The following is an 8,863-nucleotide window of genomic DNA, read 5'->3' on the forward strand; positions in this document are numbered from 1 at the left end:
GATGATAACATTATGGCGGTGGAGGCGAAACGTATTTCGTAGATTAAAAACAAAAGACAACGATTTCGCGCCTGAAAATATAGTGCTGAACCGATAAAACAATAATAATTAGGGCTGTAAATACATTAAAAACATTTAACAAATACAATTAAAATATCTAAAACTGCACATTCAAATGCAATAAATAATAAAAAAATCAAAAATATAACCTATAAATAATAAATTCAAAATAAGTGTTCTAAACTTGAATTCATTATTATATGATAATAATATATTATATTAGTCAAATATTCTGTAAAGAAAGATACGTTTAACAGTGAGCTAATAAATAAAAAAGAAAAAAATACACGTCGCTACAAACTTATAGTCCTAGTAAAGATAATTATATAATACATTAATACATGACGTCAAAACGGACGTAGACGAACGACAAAACGCTACATCCGTCTTCGTCCTACAGACGGGAATCGTTCGAGAACTCGTACTATTCCGCATAACCGTGATCGATGATGTGGCGGACGGTACCTGAAAGGATTTCGTTAATCTTCTCGTCAGCCGCGTCGATCCTGGCGACCAGCAGGTCTTCGACGGTCGTCTGGTCGTCGTCGTTGTCGATGTCCAACAGCCCGCGCGGATTGTCGTTTATCATGTTCGGCACGGCGAACAACAGGTGTGCGTAACCGTATAGCGCGTGGAACCTGAGCTCTTGGTGCAGCTGCTCCATAGTGGGGGCTTTGACGTCTGCCGGCAGCACGGCGGACACTGACTCCAAGTAGACGGCCAACAAGTCTTCCCACCGGTTGTCTTGCACGTCTCTGTTCGCGTTCTTGTACAGGAAGTACGACAAGTCCAGTCCGGGCGAGCCGTACCTGTTGAATGTTTAAAAATCCAAATATAGATAATACTCGAGTCGAACGATGTAGGTATATTAATTACAGTGTTTATTTACACTGTGAAATTATGACCAGCGTTAAGGCGGTACGCTTATGAACAAATCAAGATAATATATAGTGCATCTTTGGTTTGGTTTTGTTTTGTTTCCCTTCCAAAATTCTACTAAAGCCTTGCTTCACATGGTTAGATAAAATATTACGGTTTTCCATTATAAAACACATTAGTTCTATCCGTAAATCGTGTAGCGTCATCAATTAAGATTTTAATTCCTCCTTACCATTCCTTATAGCCACCCTGAATTACTGACTTATTTCTAGGAGTCGTGATCATCATAATATAAACCACGCTAAAAGATACGATAAATAATATAAATACCTCAAGTCTAAAAATGTTCTACAAAGATATAGTTTCCCATTAAATCAAATCAAATCAAGCATTTTAATCTCCTAAGAGTGCTATTAAAGCAAACTATTAGTATACGTAAGTCAAATTAAAATCCTAATTCTAGGCTCAACAGAAAAATTTAATGGTTTTTCTACATCACTTTTTTGAGTACAAAGGTGATAAATTATTTATTTATTTTTTTTTTTTTGAACAGAATAACAAGATTGTTGTTATTAATCAAACATTTTACAAAATTTAGGTTTCATTTTTATGTTTAAATTTGTCTAGAGCATATTTTCAATGTATATAGATTATTATTATATAGTGCGTAAAGTGCGTAATGTATATTTTGTGATATTATAGTTGTATACGTAATATTCTAGAGTCCCGATGATAAATATTTTCTAAACTCAGCAGGTTAAAATTATTTTTTATGTATGATAAATAATAATGTATTTAATGGAGAAAAATATCTATGATAAATATTTTTTTTAGATTAAAACAAAATAACTAAAACCATTGGAGGAAAAATTACTAAATTTTGTTAAATATTAAAACTCTTAAAAATTTAAGCTTCAGAAAAAAAAATGTGCACAATATATATTTTTATATTTTTAAATAACAGCAGACTAATTAATGAGAAAACTTGCTTTAAAATGTATGATTTTTATATGTTTTTTTCTTAGAACAAAAAAAAAAACTTAATTTTTTTTTTTAATTATATCATACTGAAAATATTTTTTGTATACTTCACTCTAACACTTAAAATCAATTTACATGAAATCACATTTTCTCAAAAAACAAATATTTTACTTAAAAATTGTATTTCTATTAATTTTACTGTGTATCATTAATTATTATGATATTTATAATACTATATACCTACTAATATATGTGCCATTTATAAAAAAATAAAATAGTCATTTCAATTTTGAGTTAGTAAAATTCCTCACAAAATCGTAATTTTTAATGTATCCATCTGACCGTCATAAACATCAGCATCAATTGATGGTTATCATAATACGCACATAAAAAAACAATAAAGTAACCCTTTTTTATGATTTTCATCATCAAATAAAAAAGTCATAATAATGGTCATTGTTGTAGTAATTGTTTGAGTTTATCCCCTAAATGTACTACTTTAATTTAGTATTTAAGACTAAATTATAGTAAAAAATATTCTAAATTAAGTTAACTTTTTTCTATCAATGAATTTCTAACGATAAAAATATTGTGTGCCTACTTACAAATTAAATTAATATTGCATTATTAATTTACATAAACTTTTTATAAGTATACAATATTTAAGATTTCTATATTGTAATGGTGTATTACATAGGTATTTACATAGTAAGCACACAAATACTACTACATTTAACTACAGCAAAGATAATAATAATATAACTCAAATTAAAATTGCACAATGAAAATAAAAAAAAACCTTTATCTATTTGTTTTTGTTAAAGTATTTAAAATTGTACAACGAACTGAAGGATTTTAAGAAAATTTATGTGGTATTTTGTTCATTGTTATTATTCAACATACGGATACATGACATAAATTTGTATATCCATTCAACCAACGGATGTACAATGATAAAATATTAGCATATATGATATGAATAATGTTGATTTTAATAACATAAGTTATACGAGATTACATATACACTCAATCTTTGGAAATACTTTCAATGAGCAATGTCATTTGCAAATATAATATTCTACTACAAAAGTATTCTCATAAATTTCAAATTATATGAATGCAAATACAGTTACTAAAATTAAGTCAAAAAACACATATTATAGGTATTACTTTTTTGTTGATATTTTAGTAAATTTTATTATCTGCGATATTTTAAAAACATAATGATATCTAAAGAAATGTTGCTTTATCTACAGTGAAGAAAATGTTTCTTTTATCAGTAAAAAGGGATGGTATTATAATAACATCTCTAACCTCCACGGAGTACTACGGCCATAATTCACAACATTGTAAAAAAAATCAAACTATACACGGGGTGTGAATATCTTTGTACGATATATTATTATTGTTATTATTATTACTATTATTATGTTCTTGTATATTTTTTGGCACAGTCCTGCGCCAATTCACACTGTAAAAATTGATTTATTGCATAAACGCTGTACGCGATTTAACGCTTCGGACCGTCTTATCTTTTCTTCACATTCGGAGGGTGTATCGGGTTACATCCCTAACATATGTTTGTATGTAGGTACATATTGCAGTATAATGGTCCATCAAAAATATTCCGGGAACGGTGTGCAAATTCAAGGGCGGAGTTGATTAATGTATTGTCATAATCGTTTATATTTATTTATTTATTTATTTATTTATTTTTTTTTTTTTTTTGAATGACAAACTCAATATTGTTATCGATTGTATGGAAGTGAATCGATCTTGGGAACTATACTGTACAGATTTTTAGGGGCGTGTTTTTTGATTTTGATTTTTATATTGTGAATTTGTTTGGATAAACATTATTTGTCAATAGAAAAATATTAATACAAATGAGTTGTCGTTTTATATAGATAAAATAAATAATCACGCTGCAATTGCTAAATATGAAATAAATGGTAATAGGTATCTATTTTTACAACTAAATTTTTGGTATTATTTTTAATTTTGGTCAATAAAACCATTACACAGTTAATATTAAACGTGATTGCCTATAAATTATAAACGTATGTCTACACATATAATACTTAATTTAATTCAAGTTCATAAATTCGATTGTTATGAATGTTATGATAAAACTATCTGAATTCACATTGAAATAATACCTTAAAATGTTAATACAAAATTTTCAATTAGATAACACCACAATAGTATTATCAATGTAATATAATATTTAAACTAAACTTGAATAGCTAGGTAAATAAAAAAATTAAATAATAACTATACACAATGCATATAAAATGTATGTATAATATATATAGGTACTTAATAATATATTAATTATTGTATTAAATTAATTTATCATCATCGCTCTTTAAACGAATAGTATTTATTATTAACCAACAATAATCAATAATTTTTAAATGTATAAAAAGACTAATTTTGTTATTTAATTATAAAAATTATATTGTATTGTCTAGTGTAATGTAATTTCAAATATCACTACTGTACATCGTATTATATTTAGTTGATGGTTATTTTATTATTATGCGTATATACTGTATTATTATTATGTAAATTAATAATATAATTCGTTTATAAAACATGATTGACGTGCGTACGTAATTGTTTTAACATTAAGTTCAATGTTTTGTTAAAAACGTGTAATTAAAAAAAAAAAAACAGAAAACCATCTAATTTCGGGGCTATGAAAATCAGACTCTGTGTTGGATTTGAATTAAATAAGCTCTTTAGGGTTTTTCATTGTGTGACGAAATAAAATAACCGGGTTGATTAAGTTATATGAAATACGATTTGCATCAGTTTAAAATGTTCTTTTTTTTTATCCTTTTTCTTTTTGATATACTTATATGTAAATTTCTATAGGCTTATTCGTTGAAAAAAGTCTCCGTTTCTATCACAACTTCTTTCTATTACACTGTTTTATGATACCACGGCATACGTCGTACTCTATTATCACTTATACATATATATATATATATACATACGTTACGGTTGTAATATTAAAACACTTAAAATCAAATAGATTATACTGTAATATTATGTGCACGCGAGAATAATCAAATGTGACATTGAACGTCTTAAAGCACGTCCTATCAATCGGCGCTGTATAATAATATCAAAAGTATTTATTTTATCCACTGTGCGTACGTTCTACGCTATAGAACCTATAGATACCTACATGCTTTTAGAGAATTTTAATTTCGACTATCGGTGTTAATTAAAGCGAATCACATGTTCTGTCAACGACCGTGATGAAAACAATTTCGTTTAACAAAGACCTACAATTAGTTCGTTATCACACAACAATTATAATAATACGATTTAATGTTTACAGTATGGAATAAAATAAAACGCAATTGCGTTCACAGTTGAAAAACACACACAACACGTAATAGCTATAATAACGAATTTGAAAAAAAAAAAAACGGCTCATTTACGACTCGTCTCGTTTGATATTCAACGAAACCCGATCGAAAGCAGTGCAACGATAATATTACTGAGTAAAAGCATGGTAGGGGGTCAGGTGGCTAATCAGAAAAAATTAAAAAATAACGATCAAGCCCCGCGTGAAAAGTGGTTTTCAAACGGTCCAACGCCGCAAAGTCGATTTTCTCGCAGGTACCCCATTAATAACCAAATAACTATTTACCTGACGGCCCGTGAACTCGGTGATCATGGCGTCCGCGGTGTCCGGCTTCGTCGTACTCGAACAGTATGTTGGACTTGCAGTAGTCGCCGTGGCATATGACCGCGAACGGTTCCTTGGGCGTCAGCGCCAGCTTGAGGTTCCGATCCGCCTCCCGGATCACGGTCGGAACCCTTGAGCTTGCCGTCCCGGTACTTGTCCTGGTCCATGAGCGGCCGGGCGCCGCGCATGCTCAGCGACTTGAGCCCGTGTTCTTGATCAGCCAAGCCGTCTCGTCCACTGGATCTCGCGCAGTTTGCCACCAGCTTGCGGGGCCACTGGGTTCTTCGCGGCGGTGAACGACATGCCGTGGAACCGGCCCAGCGCGGCTATGGCGGCCAGGTGCGCGTAGTCCCATGGCGTGCCGCCGCCGCCGCCGCCGCCTTGTTCGGGGCGGCCGGGCTGCGCGATGGCAGCTGGCCGCCCCGAACAGGGCGGTGGCGGCACGCGCTGTGTTTATATTCACACCTGACACCATATACGCTCAGGCAGAACTACCCATGTTTCCTGCTAAAAATTCCATGATGCAACTACCTGAATCAATAAAGTTGGCAATGGTAAGCAACGACTCAATCGCTGTTCAATATGTGGATATCTTGCGGGGCGGCAGCTTCAGCTACGGCCGTGATCCGGAGGCAGACCGAGCAGCTTCGGCATGACGCCCAGGGTTTAATTTACTTGTCTTTCACGGCGACACGAGATCCAACATACTATTCGGCCCGGCCGGATATGCGGGCCGCGTCTACCGACTTATCGGCTAAGCTAATCAGCCCCGATTATTGAGCACCTGCGAGAAAATCGTTTTGGCGTGTTGGCACTTTTCACGCAGAACTGACTCGAACCTTTTTCTGACCACGACCTACCGCTCTTTGCTGTCAACCATCGTTGCGCCTTTCGTCGGGCTAAACCCAGATATCAAGCGCAAGGGCAATGCTCAATAACATTTTTCAAATTAAACCCATTAACTGACCCACGCCAGTGTATTTTCTGTGAGCACAATTGCGTGCCGGCCCCATTCATGCTATAACGACCAAATGTATATGAGCCGATGACGATGTTGATTTATTGTAGGTCTTCGTTTAACGAGCCGTTCATCGTGTTTAGGCAACGATTACCAATGTACCGACAGTCAGTAAATATACAAAAGCCAGCCTCAATGACAACTCTACAATTCCCCATGAAGAACGCATACGCACAATGAATCAAAATAAACTCAACGATATTATTATACGGCACCTGACCAGGACGACCAACTTTAGGCCTTCAATGTCGTGACCAATATGCGTGCTATATCTTCTGTGCTGTCTATTTGACACCGTGTTTTATCATGCAACCGCAACATGTCTTCCTATATATATGTATGAAAATGATAATAAGTACGACATGCCATGTTATCGTAAAACGAATGTAATGAAAGAAGTTGTGATAAGGCGGAACTTTCAACGAACTCAAGCTTGCTGGTACATATAATGTATCGAAAAGAATAAAAAGGGCATTGCTGATACCATCATCATTCATAACAACTCGGCACCCATTTCGTCGCACAATAAAACCCTAAAGCGTCGGCGCACAGAAGTCACCGACTTCAAAACAGATGATTTCTGTTTTTAATTGCGTTTTAATAAGGCTGATGACAATATTACTTTGAGCGCGCGTCATCCTGTTTACTGGCCCGTAATAATAATACCCGGTATATGCATAATAATAAAGCAACCATCGATATGCCTAATGCGATGTACGTGGTATGATATTTGAAACCCGCTGTTTAATACATCTGAACACATGATTAAACTCTTAAGGGCCAATCTTTTATACATTTAAGAGGTGACAACGGTTAATAATAATACTAATTTAAAAACGATGATGATAAATTATTTAATACAATAATTAATATGACCAACCAAGTACACCATACTACATGCATTGCTATGCATTGTGTGACTGCCCGGTTATATTGCATTGATGTATAACCCGTGTTTATCTGATTGAGACTATTGATAGCTACAAGGTATGACTTCAATGTATTCAATTTGAACACCTCATAACATTCATAACAATCGGTATAGACAATTAAGTAAGTATATGTTGGTACTTCCCGCCAGGCAATCGCTTTATATTGATGATTTTGATGACAAGTAAAATATGCCAGAATTTAGTTGTGAAACAGATGCCTATTGCCATTGTTCATGTTGCTGTGCGGCGTGTTGATGACCACGTCTGTATGGCTGACAACTCGACGGCTATTTTTCTACCGGAGCCAAAATAAAACAAATTCTGTAAAAATCAGGCAAACACTTTAAGCCAGTTCCCAGATCGACTACTTCCACTGATCGACAACAGCTATTGATTTGTCGTTCAAAAACAAATAAATAAATATAAACGACCCTTGTTAATACGGCTCAACGCGCAGTACGCCATTCCCGAAGATGGTCCTACTGCAGCTCTTACTACATACAACGCTATGTTGGGCCGTACCGCCAGTAGCTTGTCCAGCTTTGAACAAGCCGGCCCCATGCAACTCGTACGGTATTGGTATGACTTTGAAGTTTCTGCAAATGCTACTGTAACCAATAACTCAACCGTAATATATCGTACAATGTCACACCCCGTGATTTTTGTATTGAATATGACCGTATACCTCATGGAGACGAAGACCTATTATGCCATCGCTTTGCTGATAAAAGCGGCTGTACTGGCTAAGCAGCATTTCTGTTCTTCATTATGTTTTAAATATCACCGAATAACAAAACTGCCAATATCCTGGCGCAATACTATAATACTGATTTTTGACTTGTTAACCTGACGCATTCATAATTTGGTATGATGCACGGCAATGAAATATTACGCGAAATATTCGACCAGTATTTCAGGTGGTACTCAATACTCGTATAACATCAACATTATTCATATCATATATGTAATATTTATCATTGACACATCGTTGACAGGCTCAGGCTATACAAGCCCCATGTCTTCTTCATGTTAACAACCAACAACCACATAAGCCCAAAATCGCTTCAGTTCGACCAACACAATTTACTTTAACAAGCAAATAGATGAGTTTTTATTTCGTGCAGCCGCAGGCGGACCCGTGACCAGCCCATCTTTGCTGTAGTTAAGCTGGTATTGTTTGTAACACGTACACTACCACAATATGAAATCTTAAACAACTACATACTTGCAAAAAGTTTATGTTCAAGTAACAATGACCTTCCCATGAAACAGGCACACATCGTTAAT

The 8,863-nt window shown here is 34.1% G+C and overlaps 1 pseudogene; it reads right to left on the reverse strand.

Annotated features, from left to right (window-relative positions):
- Positions 1-212: 212 nt before the first annotated feature.
- On the reverse strand, positions 213-8,266 carry LOC112594937 (annotated as a pseudogene).
- Positions 8,267-8,863: the final 597 nt, after the last annotated feature.

Source organism: Melanaphis sacchari, unplaced genomic scaffold, assembly GCF_002803265.2.
Source record: "Melanaphis sacchari strain LSU unplaced genomic scaffold, SCAv2.0 Contig24_pilon_pilon, whole genome shotgun sequence".
Classification (NCBI taxonomy): Eukaryota; Metazoa; Arthropoda; class Insecta; order Hemiptera; family Aphididae; genus Melanaphis; species Melanaphis sacchari.